General features: G+C 41.5%; 1 protein-coding gene and 1 long non-coding RNA gene across 4 annotated transcripts in view; one reads left to right on the plus strand and one right to left on the minus strand.

Moving 5' to 3' along the window:
• nr4a3 (nuclear receptor subfamily 4, group A, member 3) overlaps window positions 1–1,092 on the minus strand; it is a 26,462-nt gene extending 25,370 nt beyond the window's left edge. Inside the window, exon 1 of the mRNA XM_086037137.1 lies at window positions 950–1,092. The gene's annotated coding sequence lies outside the window, so the exon portion shown is untranslated. The remainder of the gene's footprint in view (window positions 1–949) is intronic.
• Window positions 1,093–4,011: 2,919 nt separating this feature from the next.
• The window catches only part of LOC147143680 (uncharacterized), a 63,707-nt gene continuing 43,439 nt past the window's right edge, over window positions 4,012–24,279 (plus strand). For 2 of the 3 annotated variants that reach the window (XR_015087736.1, XR_015087734.1), the window contains exons 1-3: window positions 4,012–4,445; window positions 7,457–7,521; window positions 9,595–9,662. This is a non-coding gene — a long non-coding RNA (uncharacterized LOC147143680). The remainder of the gene's footprint in view (window positions 4,446–7,456; window positions 7,522–9,594; window positions 9,663–24,279) is intronic. The other variant, XR_015087735.1, reaches the window with a different exon arrangement.

Genomic DNA, 24,279 nt, shown 5'->3' on the forward strand with positions numbered 1-24,279 from the left:
TGTAAGAATTACTTACTGTATTCTAAAAATAAGGCGGGAATAAACTCAAGTGAAGCTTAACACCTTGTGACTTTTAGATAAGTAACGCTCATGTCTTGTTGACTCAATTTTTAGTTCCTGCCCAAAAAGTTGTCTTAACATTGACATTTATATAAAAATACTACGATAATGAATAATAACATGAAAGAATTAAAGTAATCTTTAAAATAACAAATAATTGACTTTTTAAGGCACCGACTGTAAAAATATTGAGTTCTTTCCATTAAATGAAATAATAGGTTAGCACTCATTTGAGTTGGAAGCCTGTGGGGAACTCTTCTATTTGGCTCAGCGCGCACCGGTAACCAAGAGTGCCGCACATAAGCCGCAAAACACGCACCCGGAGCGCCGGTAAACCCCCGGTACTGACTCGCCTCCCTCCCTTGCGCCAATAAAGCCGGACAGCGGTGTGTTTCCAGCAAACAGACATTTAAAAAGTGAAGTGTAAAACCACACCGAAGCGGATTGCAGTCAGATAGAGGAAAACAGTTCCACTTTGAGTCAACTTTTTAGTAAGAATTCAAAAGAACACCGGAATAGTGATGCTATAAAACATTAATTTAGTTGACTTAGTGTACTTTGTGATTGGACCCGGCATGACACTTCCGTAGATAGGTCCAAACCCATGTTTTAAAACGCAGTTAAAAAAATAAAATAAAATAAAAAAGACTGCAAACAGTTTTTTTTAAGTCTTCCTCTATGAGGCATCTCATCTCCATGACAACCCGAGACGATCTGCGTGGAAAGAAATTTTGAATGGAACTCGTCAAGGAGCCGACTGATCAACACGTCTGGCGGGACCACCGCTTGATCGTATAAACCTTAAGCGTATAAAGTTCATAATAATCGGACGCACTCTCATAGCTGGGCACGTGTATGTGTAATTTTTGATAATTAACAAGTTACTTACTGCTTTGCTGTGGAGGTTCCGTCTTTACTTGTGATGACAAGCTGGCATCAAGTATCCTTTCCCCATCCACAATAATCACCAAAACGTTTAAAAGAAAAAAAACACGAAGAAGAATGAAAAAGGGATAGTGGAAAAACACAGTAAAAGTTTCTTGTTTCCTTTCTTATTGTTATGTCAAAAGTAGTCTAAGTGTTTATAAAAAGGAAAAATAGAAACACACGAGTGCCAGATCGAGATTCTGTTTCCGTCCCCTTGTGAGCGCCACTTTGCAAAGTGTGCACTTTGTTTATGCGCGCCGTCTGAGGGGAGAAAGTCAAATAGTGCATTTATGTGGGCTCAGCCTCCACTAGAGCGCCTGGTATGCGCTACGTCAATGTGACGCCATGGGATAGGTGACGTCACTCCAAACAGAACTCTCCCCTCTCTCTCCTGTGCTCTCTCTGGGCTGAGCGCACACACCAACAGCAGCAGCAGCGAGAGAGAGGCAGTCCGAGCCAGCTGGTTGGTTTGATGGTTGCAGTTCAGGGAGACCCTCACCGGTGGTCGGTAGGGCGAGCTTGCGCTTACTTCTGCATTACACAAAGCTTCTCGTACACTTTTAATGATTGGAGGTGACTTTTGTCATTTTGTTACAACTGCCTGAATGACCTCCCACTACTACATTAGTAAAATGTCTATTCAAAAAAATAATTTAAAAAGGGGGGGGGGGGGGCGGGGGGAACTAATTTTATTTGTAAGAACACACCATGCCTGAATAAACAGAAGACGTGATTGACACAATTATTCTTGTCTCGCAGTTGCGGCAACACTCTCATACTTTTGCCTGTTACTTAGCACTTGAGGGGCTTCGCTGAAACCATGGTGGAATAGCCACCTCCAGTTTCCCAAAAATGTTAAAAAATAAGGAACTGGACAGATCACGACACAAACAAGGGAAATAATTCAGAATAATTCTTATGCAGAATAACCAACTTTTGTTGCTCGATAAATATGTTTTATAAGTATGAGAACACAAACACACACATACACACTCAATACACACTTCTATCTAGTAACGCCTATTTTGGATTTCCCCCTCTCCCCTCCTTCCTATTATGGCGCACCTGCAGAATGGGGTATGGTGGCGCCCAGTTTTAAAACTGAAAACAAGTACAGATACTTGCATTAAAAAGACTCAAAGTACTGATTCAACTAATTTACTTAACAGTAAAAAGTACAGACTCTGAAATGTAACCTAAGTACAAAAGTTAAGCATCCATCCATCAATTAATACATTTATACAAGTGTCTATTCTACTGTATAGATACACAAATTTGGGAAGAAGATTGTCTTCACACATCATAGTTTCCCACTTCTAATACCTTGCATAGTGCGTACGGATTAAAAAAAAAAAAAATCACTGGATACGCTAGGAAAATAGCTTTGCTAACACGGACTAAATTCAGTACACTTGTGATTTTTTTAAATTAGATGTAGAAACTTTGCACGCCAGAGGCTTGTGGTTTTTACAGGACACGTACGGTCTTCATAACAAATCATTGTTGGAGCCAGACACATCAAACAATTTTCTTAAATATCAGTGATGAATAGTGTCTTGCTTCTCCAAATCTGTTGTGTCATTGTTGTTAATGTTTCCTGGTTTACGTTCGTCCATGCTATTTTTTCCACTTTAGTAGACCCCAAAGACAGTCAATCAAGATCTCAAACGTGGTTGATTTTACCGCTACTAATGTGGCGTCGTTATACACGGAGGATGAAAAAAGTAATAGCCCTATTTTGATACAACATGGATTGGTGAGGGGGGGGTAATGTATATATCCATCCATTCACAAACATACACACTCACAATCACACCTAGGGGCAATTTAGATTGTTCAATGAACCTACCATGCATGTTTTTGGATGGTACGGAGGAAACCAGAGTACCCGGAGAAAACCCACGCAGGCACGGGGAGAACATTCAAACTCCACACAGGAAGGCCGGAGACAGAATTGAACCCACAATCTCTGAACTGTGAGGCGGACATGCTAACCAGTCGACCACCGTGCATATACGTATGCATCGTTTTCAAATGGCTTTAGGTCACACTCCGCCTAGTGACATTGTTATCCTGTTACCAGCTTCTCAGAACACACAAGCCTGCTGTCAAAGTAAACATGGTGAAGCTGCATTTACCTGTTACGCCACACACAAATGGAATAAGCTGCCGACAGAGGTGAAGTCAGTGTAAATGTTTTTAAATTCAGATCTCCCCCCCATACCTTTGATTAAGGTCTTCTAATCATTTTTTAAATCATTTTTTTCTTTCAGTTATTTTAGAAGCCTTTTTTCCTTTCTCTACTTTTAAAATGTTTCTAAAATGTAATGGCAATGTGTTTAAATGTCATTGTATGTTCTTGGAGTCAATTTGGTAAACTAATTTAGTTTTATCAGCGTTGTTTCTGAATGTTGTTAACTGTTCTGTTCGATAATGCTATTAAGTGTTGTGTCTTTGCCTTGTGTATGAAATGTGCTATATAAATACTAAAGCTGCCTTGCCTTGCTGTGGCGATGGAGCTGATAACAACGAGTACAATCAAATTAGTTCTTTCGGGTATTGAACTGATACTTGTTTCAGCATGTTAAGCTCTTTCTCCAATTCAAATCAGATTGTTGATGATTTGCCCATGGACGCTGGTATTAATGCGGGGGAAGGCATTGACGCACAAACAAAATTATGGCAGATCATGAAACCACCTGATTTGTGGTTCACTGTCAGAAACAAAACTCTTAATTGTTAAATAATATAAAACCTAAAGCAAAATACTTTTTGGGACAAATGTGTGGTTGACTGGGGGGGGGGGAATAGACACTGTGGCAAGCGGGTCCAGCAGGCATTGGTACACGACAAACATCAAATTAAAAAAGCTGCTCACAAGCCGGCCGATTTAAAAAAAAAGAAAAGAAATCCTAGCATCCAATCACGACGCGCGTATTTTTCTGACAACGTCCTAATTCTGGCCAATGACGAGCCCTGGTGGGAGGGGAAAGCCTTGACGCACTGAGGCTCGTGATTGACGCAAGCTTTGTTGCTAATTTTAGCACCTGGCAGACGGAGGCTGGAGGTTGAAAGGGAGTCCATTCATTGTACCGGGGCGGGCCGTACTATTTCAGCGGCGCAATTGTGAACCAGCCAAGCCAAATATAGTCGTAGACAGGTATTTTTAGCTTTACAGCCTGTCCCCGTTTGCATTCGACCAAGGCGATACGGGATACCGGCTAGAAATCCCACCAGAGTGAGCTCGCGCTCGGTTTACGGTCAGGTGATGTGACGCTGCCACTCTCGCTAAAAAGCAAGTCGACAAACGAATGCACCAGCTGTCGAGAGTAAATCTCTTCACTTGTGAGTCTCTCTGTCCGGGGACCGGTGCTGGGGAATACGGCTCGGTTCGTCGGGCACGTCACACGGCAGGTTTGGAAGCCGCGTACAGCGGCTGCATTCGCCGCTCCATTTAGGTCAGTTCTCCGGGAGTGAAACGTCAGTTTGGTTGCAGTCAGGCTTTGGGGGGGATGGGGTGGGTGGTAGAGATATTTGTCTTTTGGGGGAAAGTTAAGGATTCATCTGAAATAACACATTCACAGGTGAATTTCTTTCCCCTCAATATTGAGATTGCCATGTATTATTTTTTACAAACACAAGCAATACATTAAACTGTATTACAATAAACATCAGATTTATTGTATATAAATGTTTTGGCCTTATAGGTTAGGCTTACCTAAAAGTTGTTAATTTACAAACATTTGATGTCTTTTAAGCATTCGCTACGTCAACAAAATTATACCAATCAATATTGGCATATAAATCAGATTACAACAATGAAAACAAATCTGTGAATTTATCATTTAAGATTTTAATGTTTCATCAAACAATGATATGTAAACCTGTAGACTGTACTTCTTAAGCACTGAACTTACTTACACACTATAGAAATAAAACATAGGTGGAATAAAACGTGTGTGTATATAATATATATCTCCATCCATTATCTATACTGCTTATCCTCACGGGGAGTGCTGGTGCTTATCCCTGTTGTCTTTGGGCAGTAGGCGGGGGACACCCCGAATTGGTTGCCAGCCAATCGCAGGGCACACAAAGACAAACAAACATCCGCACTCACAATCACACCTTGGGGCAATTTAGAGTGTCCAATCAACCTACTATGCATGTTTTTGGCTGGTTGGCACGGCCGCCTCACAGTTCAGAGGTCATTGGTTCGATTCCCGCCCCGGCCTTCCTGTGTGGAGTTTGCATTTTCTACCCGTGCCTGCGTGGGGTTTTCTCCAGGTACTCCGGTTTCCTCCCACATTCCAAAAAGATGCATGATAGGTTCATTGGACACTCTAAATTGCCCCTAGGTGTGACTGTGAGCGGGAATGTGTGCCTCTGTGTGCACTGCAATTGGCTGGCAACCAGTTCAGGGTGTACCCACCTAAAAAAGAAGGCATTTTTCTGTCTTAAGTACCTGCTTATTTACGTGTACACTGTCAGGAAGAAGTAGTCAAGCTAACCGCTGCAACAATTGTTCATGCCATACGTGACATTGACAAGCCGCCAAAGCGGTAAGAAGGCCAACTTCAAAATAAATCTTAAATTATTCAACAAATGCACAGCAATACCTGGGTACGGTTTTATTTTCAAGTTGTTCCCGGCAACCTGTCGCGGCGTGACGGCTGACTTCACTCGTCTTCCAGACTTTTTGGAACGTTGATTGCCACCACAAACTGTTGCTACCGCCAACAACAACAACAACACGTTGTCCTGAAATAATGTTCAAATGATAATTAAGGGCGCTTAAAAAACCCAACTTAATTACGCTGACATTGTATTTTATGGTGCCCGTTGCCAGCGTTAGCCCAAGCCACGCTTAACTTAATAGACCTAAATGACTCTGCACACTTTAATGCTGACAGCCTGACTCAGTTGCCATTCCTACTGATCACTTTTTAATAAATTAGGCTCACTCAACTGTGTTGTTTTCGCTGACAAAATCGCTACTGTGGTTCTGACGTCGCTTTGATTTTTTAGATTCTCACTTATGTTTCTAGAGAGAAAACTAGTGTGGTGCCATGAGCAGTTTAAATGCAAGTATAAAATGTTTATTAAAAATGAAAACCAGTTATGAAAACCATTATTAACTCTTTATAGGGCACTCATTGAAATACTATGAAATTTAAAAAATAAACTTCAGAGTGTTAATGGGGGCCATAACCAGAGTTAGATTTAAAAAAAAAAAAAAGTATCATCATAATAATAATTAATTGATTGTATTTATTTGTAATTCAGATCACAGCCATACTATGTGATATAGAGTGATCTCTTCTGAATGGTTGCGTGAGGACCACATGGTGCTTGACCTTGCTGAGGTATAAGAGGGTGACCGTTTGCAAAGGGTGCGGAAATGACCAAAAATAAGCGGCAATTAGTTTTTTTTTTTCGTCTTCTGTATCTTTAAACCAAGCAAAAAATGTATTCTTTTTTTTATCCGAACACCCAATTACTTGATATAATTTTCAGTAGGACATCTAAATTTCAAATTGAATAAGTACTAAACTGAGACTAGATCATTATTTCAGTGTCCGTACTTTTGATTTTTGTTAAGTGGCGACCCTTGTGAGGATAAGCGGTTGGGATAATGGATGGATGGTTTAACATGAGTTTTTCCTTAAGCAAAACACGTGCTTTGGCTCAATAAAAGCTCAATTCACGTGACATGAACACACACAATTGTCATCTTTTGACTATAAAGACCACCTCACTGGATTTCCACTGAAACGAACAAGTATTGCTGTAGGAATTACAACAGTCGGTCGATATGCCTCTCCTTTTTACGATGGGTGGCCGGCTAGCTGCAGACTAGCATCGACCATCCTCGGATTAAACCGTGTGTCTGTGAAAAACAAAACACCTCAATCATGAACAAAGAGATTTCCAGCTAGATGCAATTCCAATGTCTGTTTTTTTTAACCCAAGACCTTGCGTTGGATAGATAAAGACGCAATCGCTTCTGATGCTGATATATGTAATGATATAATGATATATATTAGTGTTGTCAAATGATTAAATTTTTGTAACTAATTAATCGCAAAATTTTCCATAATTAATTGCGATTAATCGTATTTTTCAATAAATTCAATACATTTTTTTTAAGAAGCTTGTAGCCGTTATTTACTTGAGTAAAATCTTGGAATTAATGTGGAAAAAAATACAAGTAGATTTCAATTCAAAGACTGTTCTAATAGCCCTCTTTGATCCTTGAATACGATTATTTTTCCTGTAAAATACAACAGTTGAACGATACACCAAAGACGTAAACTAATATGGTATTTGAATTTGGCTGTGCAAAGTGTGCAAATTATTTTGGATTTCTCCAATGAGCCGTCAAGCAACTTTTTAAAGCAAAACTGCGTTAAAGTGTAGATTTGAATTCGATTAATTGTCCAGCCCTAAATTTGAGTGTCCTCGACAGGTTCCAACAGAGATACAGAGACTGGAAGAGGCACCGAAAGGCATAGAAGTGGTTGTCCTTATTAGGTAAGCTTCTTATCAGAGAGCGACAAGTTGTGCGAAAAGTATTGATACATGGAACTGATAGGCATGTGCAGTCCATTTAGTGTGCTGCTAATGCATCCCAGCCTAAGCAACAGCAAGAAAATCCAAGTGACTTTGTGAAATGGAAAGCACTTTACATTATTACTATACAGTGGCGTGCAAAGGGTGGTTCTGGCGGGTCTAGCCCCCCCCACACACACACACAAAACCGGTGCCCAGCTCTGCGACTTTCCAACTGCTGTATAGGCGTCCCTACTACATTACAATGACGGACCAATGTCGACATTATATCATTTTAATTGATTAAAAAAAGTACCAGCTGACATGCTGATGGCGGCTTGAAGTTCCGAAGCGCCGATCACAAAGAACTAGGCTGAGTCAGGGGCTGTGAGGTTTTTTTTGTATTTGATGTGCCACATGTGCATTGTGTTGCTTGGCAACCTGGTGAACTCTCAATTTGCACCGTCTCCTAATTTAGCGTTCAGCTATAAGCATGGTATTCTGATTAAATTGCTTCTATTGAGTTGATTAAAAAGTGAATGCATAAGCACACACTTGACCGGGAGGAAACATACTGGCCTCTGTTGTAAACCGCGGGCCGAACCAAGTCAACTGTCATCGACTCCACCTCACCCGCAAGCCACAACCCACATGAGGTTCTGTGATATAAAAAAATGATCAATGTATGCCTTTATCTATGTCAGAGGACTTGATGAAAAGTGATTTGGCACCTGACAAGAAAAAGGTTCCTCACCACTGTTTTCAACTGATGACCGCCCTGCACATTGATGTTGGCTCGCCGGGCTAGAAAAGCACAGTTCGTCCACAAGCCAGATGACCAAGAATCACCCCAGAATTAGTATTTGCCATTTAAGTGTGCAATGAAAATTTTAGAGATGTAGTATGCATTCTCCCGCATTGGCTAAGCTTGTTTGTGACACACTGTGTATGAGTGTGTATGTGCATGTGATTCGTACCGGGCAGGGTCTTTGCTAGCTGCACTGTGAACACATCAGATGCAACTTAACTCCAGATTTGACAGTGTTATAGAATTGCGCGTACATTGATGAAATGCAACTAAAGAATTCGTCCACCTATTATTCAGATGTTCTGACCATTATCACTCTCCGACTGATTTGTCTCTCAATAAGGCATCGGTCTGGATCACATGTCCTTCTTTGGTTTGCCCTGTTCTGTTCTGCTTGCCTGAAGAGTTGTAAAGCATTTTATGGGACATTTGAAGCTATTTTTTCATAAAAGGGTGGCTTTATTTCGAAAAAAAAGGGGGCCTTTATTTGTTGTTACTTAGAGAACATTTGGACAAGTATGACCCTGCATCAGTTCATGTTCTTTTCCCAGAGCATGTGGAGGTCATATAGAGTCAGCCTTTGCTTGTGGAGCAGTATTTTCGGCCATCAGTTGTTTGTGTGTTTCACCGGAACCTTCTCTAGATCGCTCGCCGTTAACCTCACAATGATGACGTGTAAATCCAGATTAGCCCGCTCCATTATGCCGCCAGACCTGTAGTAGAATAATATGAGATTATGACCATGTCCTTTAAATAGAATCAAACGTGCCGGTAATGAACAGTGTTCTCCTGCAGTGAAAGTCAGGTAGGCGTTTTACACACACAATGTCCGGTTTGTTCACCGAAAAGCCGTTGAGCTGATTTGAAGAGGCTTGATCAAACTCCTGTTTGGATTTTACATTATTTCTCTCATGTTAAATCAAAAAAAGAACATTTGAAGGGTAATTTAGCATTCCTCAATAGAAACAATCCAAATCCAATCTAATCCATGTTTATTTCTAGAGTTCAATGAAAAACAACAGGATTGACCAAAGTCACGTGCAGTTCATTTAAAACACACAGGAATATGAGACACAAGTTTTTCGGGGCGATAACCTGCCATCTTTACTTGCTGATAGGCCCCGAATGTTGCTTTTACGCTCCATAACGTTAACATTCTTTTTATTTATTTGTTTTTTTTTACACCAAGTAATGAGACAAAATAGCAAATGTTTTTTTTACCTAATAACTGTTTTGTTTTCACACAGGTGATTCAGACTGGGTTTCATTCAAGGTGGCAGGAGTGGCATAGAATTCAACTGCACTGAAAAGAATGGTGAGTTCTTGTGTTGGTCCAGCATATTGCTGCAGATCACATCTATTTCTTTTGGAATGAATAACATCCTCTCGACTGAAATCGACATCACAAGTGCCTAAGGGCTCAGGTAGCGATCAATAACGGCTCAAACACAGAAAACTGGCGAGGCATGCTTGGTCATTACCTAAGCCCTGAGCAGCTGTGATGTCATTTTCAGTAGACAGCAAGTGGCAAAGTGACCGCCCCTGAGATGGATAAAAACGGGTGGATTTTGCTGCATAAATTCATGTTCCACAAATGCAATATTAACCGGAATACGGCGTTTAGACTACTGTGGGCACATGGAACATATTGTAAAAAAAAATTGTTGTCTTGACTTCCACTTTAATACGTGGATGACATTATATTGTTTATTCATTTGTTAGTTATTATTATTACTCATTCAAGCTTGTGCAAGAACTACCATGACATTTTGTGGAGACACGAGACAAGGCCCAGAATGCACCCGTTTAACCCATTAAAGCCTAAAGCGCCTGGCTCAACAGCTCCCCAAAACCTAAGGTCGCCTTTGGAATTACCCTTGTAAACCTGAAGATTTCCCAGAAATTCAACACTTACAAAATAATTAATATCTCAGCACCTGTAGCAGACAGAAACATAATTCCAAAAGAATTAGAGAGCTTAGACATGAGGCTTTCAGAGTCTATTATTATTTACTAGTAAATAATAATATATTATGTTTCAATCAAAGATGTAAAAATAATGTGTCAGTGCAAGAGAAGCACTATTTTAATTTTAAAAAATCGAGTGGTAATTACCATTCTCTATTCTGTTACAAATACGTCAATATCGTCATTGTCTACAAACTATATCATATCACGTTCGACTGGTTCGCCTGGTTCACCTGGTTCAAAGTCCACAAACGCGTCATCTATATATCACTGCCGTCACTCAGCTGGGGTGCAGACTTTGATGAGCACAGCTGGCGGTGGCGACGTGTCTGTAAGATTCTAATTAACTCATTCACTGCCATTGATGAATTGACATGTCTTTTCACAGTCCAGCCATTCAATCCCAGGAATGTATTAATATTTTTTTCTCACATTTTTCAAACGTTAGGGTAAAAGAATGTCTGAAAATCTCTGGCAGTGAAGGAGTTAATGATAGTGTGATGAATAGCATTTTTTTTCCCCATGAGACAACTTAGTGACTGAACAAGATTGTAGGGAGATCTGTTGATGTGATCGCACAGCAGTGTGTGAGAGCAATGTAAAGTATATCAAGTTTAACGTTGTGGTGTTTGGTAACTCAAACAAGATGGTGTACTTTTGATTTTCTGAGTAGTCACCGTTTTGGAGATGCAACGATTCCGCCCAACCAATTTGTAACAACCAATTCTCCACAATTGCTAGATTTCTCACTGATCACCCCTAGTTGTCCAAAGTGCTGCTTTGGTCTGTACAAAGTGCCATTTTAGTGCGGGAGAACCGTTTTGCGCCTACATACTATTCAGTCATGTCAGATTTATAACCAAGACAGTTTCTTCCTTCTAACCAAGAGTCAGTTTGTGATCCGTTCAAGCATCTCAGCAGCTTAACGACACACACACAGCACCAAGACGCAGTGAACTCTGCTTTATCGCAGGGCACAAGTGAAAAGTGATTGTGTCACTTTGAATGAGGCCTCTATGTGGACTGGCCAAAGCGGCAGCACTCAGCACTCCGGTGACACCGGAGAGCGAGGAGAGCACAGACAGAGGCGGAGGGGGAAACAGAGGAAGGCTTTTATCTCACTGTCACCAAATCTGCTGCAACCGTACGTCAGAGCACAAGGAAGGGGAGGGCGTGCGGGGGAGGGGGTTGCCGGCGCAGTGGCAAACCGCTCAAAGGCGGCATTCTTCCTTTTCCGTGGACACACGCACCCCGGGGGGATTCCCCCACCCGGGATTGCCCAAGTGGAGTAACGCAAGCCATCCTTGCCTTATCAGCCCAGTGCCCAAATACAGGAGAAAGGGGCGAGAAGTGTTTCCATGAGCCACGACACAGGCGGACGTACAGTACTGTATCCCCCTCTGGGCCATTAGTAGATGTTATCACGTGTGTTGGCGCTTTCTGCACCAGTACGCTTTTCCACACAGACTAACGCAAAGCAGCATGTGCGTAATCTTCCGTCGTCCACAGCACCCCCCCCAACCGCCCCCCCACCCCCCCACGCTTGTTTGACGGCAGATTTATCAGCTTTTTTTATGGTTACGCTGGTAAACCGCGTGGTTCAGTTATTCAAAGGTTGTGTAACAGTGTGAGAGCGACCCAACCCCTTCTCTTCATGTGCACTTTTGACGACACCGTTTTTGCATAGGTGCATGTGAACAGGTTTATGAGTGTGTTGAAGTTTAGTACCTCCACTGCACATATTTTCCTCCATGCAATTGATTCATTTGCATTGTTACAAAGAGTTTATTGAAGGTCATGCAATTTTTCCTATGGAGCATAAGTCACCTTGTGTGCACGTATTTAAAATCGGGACTCCATTCTCTGTTTGTGAGCAGCCGGGAAATGGGACTCAGAGAGGGTGTGTGACTGTGTGAAGTAGACATGACACTTTTTTTAAGCAGCTCGGAGTTGATTGGTTAGTGTGTCCAATCCACGAGTAAAACGCCTGCTTTGACAATCATGAAATTGAGTTGTCTGAGATTTCGATCCCCAAGACGGTCAATCGTTTAGCGCTCCGAGGATTAATACTGCATGTTTAGCCTTGCTATCAAAATTCACAATATGTTTATGTGCTCTTAATGTCTCATTGTTTAGAAGGTTACCAAAAGAAGAACATGAAGGAATGTTGGTTTTGAGCAATAGCGTCACATGGTTAGATGACGCTGGTGACTTTTAAGTTTTTTTTTTAGAGGTATCACCAACTAACCCTGGATTCAAGTGGGGCATGGGATTGTGTTTGAACGAGAGGACCAGTGACTCATCACAGTGAAGACACTTGTTTAAAGGCCATTTTCAGGGAGGCATTAGAAAGGGGAACATGTGACATTGTTTTGTCACCAGTGTCGAAACGCACGGCTCAACCTCCCACTGAAGAGGATGGTGGTGACCTTAAATGATGTCTGACGGTTATTTTTATGTGTGTCTATCTATATCTATAGCTATAGCTCTATCTATCGATATATCTATCTATCTATCTATATCAGAGGTCGGTAATTTACTAAAATTTGCCAGTCCATTCATCGCCATCCGTCTGGGTACCCTGCCGCCGTCCGTCTATCTGCCTTTTTGTCAAGTCAGCTCAAATAGTAATCAGTCGGTACGTCTAATGTATATATATTACTGCTGTCAAACGATTAAAAATGTTTAACTAATTAATCGCAAAATTTTTAGATAATTAATCGCAATTAATCATATTTTTCAATTACAATTTTTAACAATTAATTTGGGGGGAAAGTTTTCAAGTGATTTATCTCGGTGTCATTTTCTAATACGTCAAAAAACCTGACATTTGGACAGGAGTGTGTAGACTTTTTGTATCCACTGTGTACATTTTATGCAAGCCTGAGACTTTCCCCTGCAGCTATCGGAGGACATTTGTTGCTTCAGAAGGAACAAACCCCTTGCGTATTTCAGTTCACTACAGCTCATTCCAACCCTCCCCAACTCCAGCCAAGATTCAGACATTGTAATCATAGAACTGTCTTATCTTGTTCAGAACAAGTCGATGTCCTTGTTTCACTTGAAGCATGGTATTCAACGCAAAGAATGTGTGTCTTCTCACCGTTAAAAAATGTATATAGAGGCTAAGTGTGTGACTATTTGATCGTGTAATTCCCAGTAATGTAATTACTGTGGAACATCCAAAGATGTTCCGCGGACCACTCTCAACTGGACTCTCCTACAATATAAAAGAAACAGACTGGACTATTGTAACCGACCTCTATGATATGATTTGATCTCACAGTTTGTCAATTTGTTTTTCAGTTTAACTTATTTATTTACTACCGTGTTGTCCTGCACTGCATACAAGATGTTTTGTGCCGTATTTTGAAATCGGTACCGGTACTTGAGATGAGATTGCAACACAGGACAAAAAAGGTTCCTCTTCCCACGCTTTTAGAAAATGTATGACATTTTTTTGTTAAAGGGTTTCATGAAACTACTTTACTAACTTCCCTACTAAGACCCTCTCGTTTGTAATTGGTCTTAGATAAGTGATCATGAATTTCCCCTTACTCAATGAAAGAAACTCAGTATAATGCTCGTTAAAAAAAAAAAAAAAATGAATGCAGAGTGTCAAGTGCAACAATGAGGCATGACCTAGCTTAGCCTTTCTTAATAACCTGCAGTACGTATATACTGTCAAACTTTGATGTCACTGTCAACCTCAAAGCAGTACCTTAAACCAGTCAACGACACCTTCTTCTAACTTCTCGACTAGTTAGACTAGTGGGGGCGCATACAACATATTGTAAAGAACAATTTTGGCTTGACTTCCGCTTTAAGACACCTGGGAACAGTTTTGAGTTATGGAACAACGGTATAATATAAGATTCATTTAACCGTTTTTTTTTTTTCAAACCCAACTTCCATTCTATCTTTAAATTAAATGAATGAAATGATTCCATGGATGCAATGAAACATAATATATTCACGCATGCTTAACTACAGGTATGTACGGCTTGGCTTAGATAACGCAAGGATCTGAACTTGGCTTCGGGCACCTAATGTGTGCATGTATGCACATGCATCATCCAGCTCAGGTTTATTCTGGTTTTATTATTGCATTATTGTTACCATTTTGTTAATATAGGATTGCAAACATTTCTCGGTGCCAGAATGCCAGTTTTTGTGATATTTAAAAAAAGAGAAGAATAAATTAAAAACATTAGCCGCCATTAATATTAACATGTACAGTTGATTGGAAGAAAATTTATTTTTTAGAGCAGAGCTAATATGGTTACGTACCTGATTTGGCTGTGTTCAGAATGAACCATTCACCATCAAAAATATTAAATGAGAGTCAGCGCACACCTGCCACCATTTAAAGTGCCTCTGATTAATTGAGTTCAGCTGTCCCGAGTAGGCTTTTCCTGAGATGCATATGCTTTCTAGCAGACGCCTGCAGTTTTTATGCTAGCATTGACTGGTAGTTGAAAGTTCTTGGAACTGTTCATGATTCCCTTTACCTTGACTAAGGCCCCAGCTGAAGAAAAAACAGCCACAAAGCATGATGTTGCCACCACCATGCTTCACTTGTTGGTTTTGTTCTTGGGGTGAGCAGTGTTGTATTGTGCGCACCAAATACACCTTTTGGAATTATAGCCAAATATTCAATCTTGGTTTTATTAGACTTTTCCTACATGCATTTGGGAGATTTCAAGTTTTTTCTTCTTCGTGAGAGAACACTTCCATTTTGCCACCCTACCCCATAGCCTAGACTTATAAAGAAAGATGGGAGATTGTTGTCACTTGTACTAAATGGCCAGTACTTGCCAGGAATTCCTGCAGCTTCTTTAATGTTGCTGTCTGCTTCTTGGCAACCTCTCTGACCAGTTTTGTTGATGGATGTCCAGTTCTTGGTCGTCACTGTGATCCATGGTGTATTTAGTGTCTTGGAATTTTTTTTTACACCCTTTTCCTGAGTCATACTTTCAAACTGTAACTTGGTAGAAACTCTCTGTGGGAGAGTGGATTAAGATGGAAAATGTGATTACAAAAAATGTCCTGAAAAGCTTTCAGCCACATCCCCAGTTCTCAAAGGTATGCACACTTGTGCTGAAATAATTGCTGAGTTAATTCTCTAGTGAACTGAGGTCTTGAGAGGTACACTGATATCTCACTGGACAATTTCTCACTGGTTCAAACTCAAAAGTCTTGTACGATCTGAGAGTCTTTTTTTTTCTTTTAAGCAAATTCTGGAATTGTGGACACTGGACTTTGGAGGAATTCATGGCTCAACTTGCCATGATTGGTTGTTACCTGAGCCCTGAGCAACTGTGATGTCATTTTCATTCGAAAGCAAGTGTCAAAATTGCCGCCCCCTGAGACGGCTAAAAACGGGTGGATTGTGCTGCTTAACTCATATGCCACAAATGCAATATTATTCAGAATGCCGCGTTTAGAGTAGTGGTGGTGCATAGAACATATTATTGTAAAGAAATTATTGGGGTTGACTTCCCTCTTAAATCGGAATGTTGATAATAAAATTGCTTCCCGAAATTGATGGACTATTTATATACTGTAGTTATGCATGAGCAATAACTTTTTTGTAGAATAGAGACAATAGATTAATATACTGTACTTAATATACTGTACTTGAGAGTGAAATAAAGTAATTGACTGTTTTTGTCTCTCAATTCTGACACTTGAATGTTATGCAAAGTAACTCAGTTTAGGACATCTAAGACCTGGATTTAGAAATGTACACCTATGGAAACAGCACACACGCATCTGCGGCCAGTAGTCTGTGCCCATGTGGGTTTCATCGTGAACCTCCCAGAAACCCTCAGTGTGGAATCGGTAAGAAAAAAAATAAAATAAAATTCCATAACAGCGATAGTCCAGCATGGAGGAGTGCCAGTCGTTTCTACTGATGCTCAGCCAGCTGCATACCTGCAGATCAAGTACTTAGCTTGCCACTCCCCATGACTGTAACCACTCACTTATTTAGTGGGAATGCAGTGGCCATAAAAGCAGTCATAAGTTGTTGCTGACGTCCAATGTTTTCAACAAATTCCAACGTCAACTATAATTTTCATCAGTATACAACATTAAAATGAGATTTTATCGGTTTTCCCAACAACCTTAAGGCACCAGCCTAGTAGGGGTAATAATCTTCTTTATTTGGCACCGTTTGAAAGTTGAGACCACTTTGCCTTCAACGATGCACACCTACCTGATGAGGACAAATACATGGAACCGCACACCCCTGTTCTCTTTTATTCAGTTCACTTTGTGGCCCACATGGACAAGAAAATGAAAGAAACAAGAAAGATCCCTCCACATGATACCAAAATGATATTCCTCAGTGGACTGTCTGGGGTTCCTTGTGAAGGATCCTTTTTTGTCGCTGTACTGTCAAGTTAGGGTGTGCAGAGTGACTTAATTGCCTACTTGTCGCTGCCATGACTTGGGCTGCTTTATGTTACTCTGACTCACTGTTGTGCTATTACGAAACATGGTGGACCAGTGCTAGCGTGTTCGCGCTTAACATGTCGTACAAATCCCGCAAGCTAACCTCGCGATCTGCCCCTGTAGACGCTCTGCAACGCGTTTCTTCAGGTAAAGGCAGTCAACATTATTGTCTTCGTAAAAGTGGACTTTCTTTTTAGCAAATTGCGTAACTGATATTGAAGCCTCTTTTTCTTTTTTTTTTTCGTGAATCATATTTGAATTGGCGTCTGTCATCATGGCACACGACTGGATGCTTTTTGGTTTGGCTGAGTTCCAGTGTGATTCCATCACTCACGTAGGCGTCACCAGGAAGAAAACCAAAACCAAAGACATGCAGCTGTTTTTATTTTTAGAACCTAATTATAAATCAAACAAACCAAACACGAGGAAGGATTGAGCACATTGTCAAATTTAAAACCTTTGAAATTCCAATAATAACACATATATGAATCTAACAATTTTTCAATACCATTAGGGTCGCGCTCAAGCCTGTCACAGGTATGGACAATTTGGAGTCATCAATGAACCTTCATGCGTGATTTTGGAATGTGGGAGGAAGCCGGAGTACCCAGAGAATTCCTAAACTTAGCACTTGTCCTCATTAGGGTTGTGGGTGGGCTGGAACCTACCCCAGTTGATTTTAGCCGACACTGGTTCTTTCTCTCTCAATTTCGATGCACCACGCTCGGGTCAGTGCAGGTCAAACCTCTTAACCGCAACTCACTTCCACCTCACCGCGCCACTCGTCTTGAGTCTTTACTCCTGTCCGGTTATCTCAGGCAAGGCTGTGCTGACCTCTCTTTAAACCTTCCACTCACTCCTTCCTCTGTGCTCTCTTTCCTTTCTCCCTGTCTTTTGTTTCCCCCACTCCTGGTCCTTCCCTCCATGAAGGGGAACTTCCACTGCAGCCTCGCATCCAGGAACAGGCTTCCACTGTGGAAACAGCCACATAATACCGCTCAAATGTACTTTCCAAACGGAGGCGAGGGAGAACACGCACGCACGCGCACGCACACACACACCATTTACAGCTGGGTGAATAAATGCCACCAGCCACCATTCTGCATACGTACAGTATTTATGTACTGCCCAACAATTCAGGACCCCTCCAAAAAAGCACGTGTTTTGTTTTCGGATTTCCCATCCTCTTGATTGACTGAATTCAGCTGCCTGTAATCACCCAAACAGTGTACATAGCAGAGGTCTGTATGTTACAATGCTGTGTTATTTCTGACACCATGAACGGTTAACCAACTCTGAGCATTGATGGATTATGCCGAGCGCGCACTTACAAACACAATGCACAGAAAGAGCCATCATGCAAAAAAAAAATAAAAATAAAAAAAATCGGACTACTTGAGGTTCACAGAAGTTATTGCCTGATGATGAACGGTTGCCTTCATGTGGCAATTACACATAGAGGAAGTGAAAAAGGAAGACTATCCAGTTTTGCTGGTATCGGCGGGGAAATCCTGCACCTCCAAAATCATCACTTTTCTGGAGAAAACGGCATGTTTGTTCAACCATTAACATCACATTGTAAGAGTCATTTTCAACACATTAGATTAGTGAAAATTTGGAAAAATAACACCCACAGGTATGAACTGACCAGTAAGTATAGATATTTGAAAAAATATTAAACGTACCCATTCGTGACATAGAAGGGTCTGGCCCAACGTCAGCGATGTGGGACTTGGCTCCCTTGTTCCAGCTACTACAGCGAATACTGTAGTCTTGTGAGAAGACTTTCTGCACATTTTGTGAGTGTATCTTTCCAACCTTTTGTCCATTCATCCACAAGAACATTTAGACAGTATTTCTGCAACAGAACAGGTCATTTCCTAGAACAAAGTTGGATGTACTGTTCTGAGGACTTTTGCATCCAAATGTTTACAATGTAGTGCCGGTGATATTTTATGCTTGTGATTTCAACATTAGGGTCATTTTACGGTTATTGTTGTGTCTCTTAATGGAGAACTACAGTATGCTGACATTTTGCCAGTTGAAATTGCGGCGCCGTGTTTTTAATCATTTAATGTTATGTGAACTTGCTGTGTAAGTTTGTATACATTTTGCTGCATAATTATTTGGGTCCAACAGACAGCATGAAGTCGCAGTCAACGAGTTACTTATTTATTTTCCACACTTCCCCTCCTTCACACTTCCCGGCCTTCAAAATAAAAGTATACCAGCAACTACACAGCAGGTTTGCTATGTCGTATATCCGGAAGTAGGGAAGACGAGACAGAAGAAACGCATGAACTCCACCTTGATGTGCCAGCGCCATCCTTGAGTGCTGCGCAAAGCTTGACTATACTCGTGGAGACAAGTTGTTTTGAAACAGTTGCGTTCCCAGTTGGGGGGGGCGTCGCTTCAAAAAGACAGCGACAACAACGGATATCGTGCCTGCTACAACCATAAAGGGACTGAGATGACTAGACGATGCATTTAATTTTATTGCGAAAACGATCTGGAACTAGTTTGCTTTGCAGCAGCAACGAGCTGCGTGGTGCATTCTCTCCTCTGTGGGAAACTGTATGTCTTCGCAATATGTGACATAATGGACCGATCGGAGCAGCAACAATTCCTGATGTTTGCGTGGCTTGTGTTGCAGACCTGTCGCCAACAGCACAATGCGTCAGTCATGTGAATCAATGCAGCAGTTGTCGCTCGCGCCGACGCGGGAGTAGAAAGAAGCCTAAAAGAAGCCTTTCACTGAGTAGGCTGAGATGAAATTTGGCCGCCCACGACCACGTTACACGCATGAGGGCCGATTAGTGGGCCGGACTAAAATCCACTTCCGGCCATGCTAAGTCGAGCCCTTTTTTAAAAATTGTCAGCCCCCACCCCCGCCCCAAAAAATGGGCATCCGGCCGGGCCGGAGGGTCCGACCGGTCCGGCCCCGGGACGGACTGCCCAGCTCTGGCAACCTCTATATCGTGGGTTTTGCAAAATTGTGCCTAAAAGGCAGAGCAAATGTGAGACGTGACTATTAACCCAAAAAATACTTTTCCTGTTTTAGGGCATTCATCACTGGCATGATGCACTTTTTTTTTTGTTTATGGTAAGACCTATGCAGTAGGTTGATTCAACCTCAACAAACTAATTCATTGATGTTTAAAGTGTCATCTTGTGTCTTAAGTCTCTCCTCTATTTTGAACTTAAATTCCTCCTGTCAAGGCAGGGGAATAGTGGAAACTCCTTGGGAATGGGTTCCATGGAATGTGTGGGCAAGATTCCTTCCGTCTTTTCCCCAGTGGAGTTGACTCTTCATGTACTGTTCAGACCATCAGTGCGCACTATGAAAATGGACCACAGAACAGTCGTCTTAAAGCGGAAGTCAACCCAAACACATTTTTTTCAAGATTATGTTCCCAGCAAAGGGCGGCACGGTGGTCAACTGGTTAGCACGTCCGCCTCACAGTTCAGAGGTCGTGGGTTCGATCCCGGCTCCGGCCTCCCTGTGTTTGCATGTTCTCCCTGTTCTCCGGGTCCTCTGGTTTCCTCCCACATTCCAAAAACATGCATGGTAGGTTAATTGGATACTCTAAATTGCCCCTATGTGTGATTATGAGTGCGGATGTTTGTTTGTCTCTGTGTGCCCTGCGATTGGCTGGCAACCAATTCAGGGTGTCCCCCGCCTACTGCCCGAAGACAGCTGGGATAGGCTCCAGCACACCCCGCGACCCTTGTCAGGAGAAGCGGTATCAATAATGGATGGATGTTCCCAGCAGGCTCACTAGTCAAAACATGGCATTCTGATTAACATTGTGTTTGTGGAATATGAGTTAAGCAGCAAAATCCGCCCGTTTTTAACCATTTCAGGGGGCGGCAATTTTGCCACTTTCTGTCGACTGAAAATGACATCACAGTGCCCTGAGGGCCCAGCTTGCGAACGTCACTTGACCAACCTCAGAAAAGCTGTGGTGGTCGTTAACAGTAAGCGGCAAAATGGCAACCACCTGAGATGGATGAAAATGGTTGGATTTTTTCTTTATATTTTTGGGAAATAATCTAGTTTTGTTTTTATTAGTTTTAGTTTGTCGGGTGAAGGATAAAAAAAAAAAAGTCACTAAGTATTTAGTAATAAAGTAAACTACAATTTTGACTGTTGTGCTTGGTGTAAAAAGTTTGAGAACTACTGTTACAGACCACTAAAATATGCAATCTAGTGTCACCATGGCAACAACACAGACACTATTATCCTTATTACAAGTTACTCTAGCATTACTAGGATTAGGAAACTGTTATTTTAGAGTGAAAATTGCGTATGTCTGTATGATAAGTCATTTTCTTTTATTTTCACTCTGATTTCTGATTGGTTTGTAGTTTCTCATTTGGTTTTCATGCATCTCTGTTTTCGTCTTCCTCCACCAACATTGGAATGTAACTTCAGGTCAACCTTGTGACTCATCTCTCCCACACTGACCACACCGCCGCTGTGCTGTGCGGACTTAGTCTCTCATGCAGTAGCAGCACACACTCAAAACCTAACCCACACTCGTGCTGACCCACACTGTTGCGTCACACACTCTTTGTGGTAGCTACCAGACAGCTGTTCTTGCTCAACGGGCCTCTTAGCCATGATGTCAGAGCAATAATGTGTGCGATTGGCTGACGTTGGAGTGTGTCCTGTGTGTGTGGGTGGCTGTGTGTATTTCATAACGGGTCGCGTTCAAGGATGGGAGGGTCAAAAGTTCTTTGACCTCCTTTGCGTCTTGCTCTTCACCACCAGTTGAGAAAATGTATTTTTTCCTATTGTTGCTAAGCCGCGACCTACTTTATGGAGGTTAAGATTAATAAAGGAAAATGTATTGTTCAAAAACACCATATTGCTGCTACTTTTTTGTTATGAAAAAAATCCTGACGCTACTGCTTCTGTGTGCCTGAACAGTTCCATCTTGTTTTAGTATAGTTACTATATTATTTTTTTGTTCATTGTTTTATTCTTGAAGTCAACCCAAACATATTTTTTTCAAGAGTAGGTTTTATGCAGGCTTATGGCATTCTGATGAATATTGCTTTTGTGGAATATGACTTAAGCAGCAAAATCCACCCGTTTTTAGCCATCCTCGTGGGAGGCCATTTTCTTACTTCTGTTGACTGATAATGACATCACAAATGCTCAGGGCTCAGGTAATGACCAATCATGCCTCAGTCTCATAAAACAGGTGAGCTGTGATTGGTCGTTACCTGAGCCCTGAGCAACTGTGATGTCATTCAGGAGTGACAAAATGGCCACCCCCAGAGTTGGCAAAAAATGTATGGATTAATTCTTACTGCACAAATTGCTAGAGGGACGTCTTTGAGAAAATGCTCATTTGTGTCTGCAATACTGGACCGCGAGACCGCGACAGTTTAAAACTAATATAAAGTGTCTTTCTTGTATTTTGACATATTTGACTCTAAATTACATTTTTTAACGGCAGTTGCGTGTCTGTGTGTGTCCCCATTCATAGTCACCATGGTGAAGTCCTAAAAGTCGCCATGACAACTCCATCCGCAGCCACGTTATGTGCCAAAACACGCAACTGTCTCCTATGCATCACCACTGTTCACTCAAACGCTCATGGAGTCACTATCGCACACAACAAAGACACCCACGCGTGCTCCGACGTGTGTGACGCTTTTAAAACCGGTGTCAAAATAGATGCGCAGTATAAAAAAAATAAATAAAAAAAGTGACTGTTGACTGACTGTTAAATTGTAACGTTGCTGAGCAAGAACACCAAAACGGGTCCTTTGAAGCTCCTTGTTATTGTTATTCTACACAGTTTTTAAATCGTAACTGGTTCGTTTGAAAAAAAATAAAATAAGAATAAAAGTGTTGTGTTGGAGTTAGAGACGCTACAGGCAGGTGCCTGAAGGTCATTCCACCCCACTCACTTCACCTCTACACGAGCACACGCGCACACGCACATAGCTTGCCTTGAGCACATTTTACTCCTTGATGATCGCACCCTCCATGATCTCTTCCTATATCTGACCCATTTTCCTGCGTGTACTGTAGTCACCCGCTCTGTCACCCACCCACCGCTCTGTGTTTCCACTGGGGTGGAAAACACAAGTAGAGTGGGGAAAAAATGAGGGGTGGTCTCTATGGAAGATGAGTTGGAGGGGGGAGGAAAGTATCAGGGGTGAGTGAGTCTGTCCATTAACCCCCCCCAGGGGTGCGCCTCAGGATTGGCCTTTTTCAGTGTGTGTGAGAGAGAAAGTGAGATATCGGAAGGATGGAGGAAGAAACAACATTCAATTTCTATGCCAAAACACATTTCGTTTTGAAAAGAACTGAACAAACTAAGTCAAGTCCACTTAAATTCTTTAGCAATCATCTTATAAGCTCTATCATGAAGCCGTGCCTCTGGCTGAAGAAACACAATATAGTAGGGCTGGACGATTTTTGAAATAATCATAATCACCATCATTTGGATTGATATTGAAATTTTGATTAATAAATAGATTTTTTTTATTGATTTCAAAAAAGCACGCTCAGGGACGGCAGAATCAAATTAGCAACATGCCCGTGAGGATAAGCGGTTTGGACAATGGATGGCTGGGCTTGCTTTGCGAGCAACATGGTGCATTCAGGGTATTTTCACAGGAACTTTCAAATGCACCACAGTGTTCTGCACGATAATCATTTTCTTCGATTATCATGTTTTTAACATCACGGGAAGCCAAAATCGAAATCATGATTACATTTCGATGACTTGCCCAGCCCAATATCGAAGAGATTGATTGGCTTTTCAGTTGGAACCTCTTTAATGTCAGGCATCCCCCGTTGTCTTGGTTACAATAATGCCATTTTAGTGGAGATGAGAAGGTACACGTATGAGATTCCTCTTTCTCTCTGGATGTCATTACATCCCTTTTGTATTTGAATATTAATTCATTTTCCTGAAAGGAATGTAATGCTTTTCGACATTTCTGGGCCACGCTTGATAATATAGCACAGGAGCTACTTGTTCCCATTCAACGTTATGTACAGTGGCGCTCTGTGACTCAGATGGCTTGGTGGCAGAACAAGTTGGAATTTGACCTACATTTCAGAGATGTCCAAAACTCAAAACAAGAATCCAGCTCATCAAATAAAACGGGACAAAACAAGAACAAATCACTGAACATATCAATGCGTTTTTTGGATGATGAATCCCAAAGGAAAACTACAATGATGACAATAGAGATAAACATCTCGCCAATAGTGGCACTATTTTGACTTATTACTATTAACACAACAGTGACTTATATAACGTCTTTAAAGAGTTGCGAGCTGATCTGGATGTCTTTTAGGGGACCTCTTTCAAATCAAGAAGTTGATGGTCCTCTGATGGCCGCTGCGTGTTTTCCATCTCAGCCATGGTGTACGCAGGATTGTTGAGTTTGACTCATAAAATCAAATTGGAGCAAAAACGTAGTTACATTTTTTTTTTTAGTTTACAATGTAGGTCCCAATAAAAACAAAGTTT

The sequence above is a fragment of the Filicampus tigris genome, chromosome 8 (genome assembly GCF_054856515.1).
Source record: "Filicampus tigris isolate MCC_2025a chromosome 8, RoL_Ftig_1.0, whole genome shotgun sequence".
In the NCBI taxonomy this organism is placed as follows: domain Eukaryota; kingdom Metazoa; phylum Chordata; class Actinopteri; order Syngnathiformes; family Syngnathidae; genus Filicampus; species Filicampus tigris.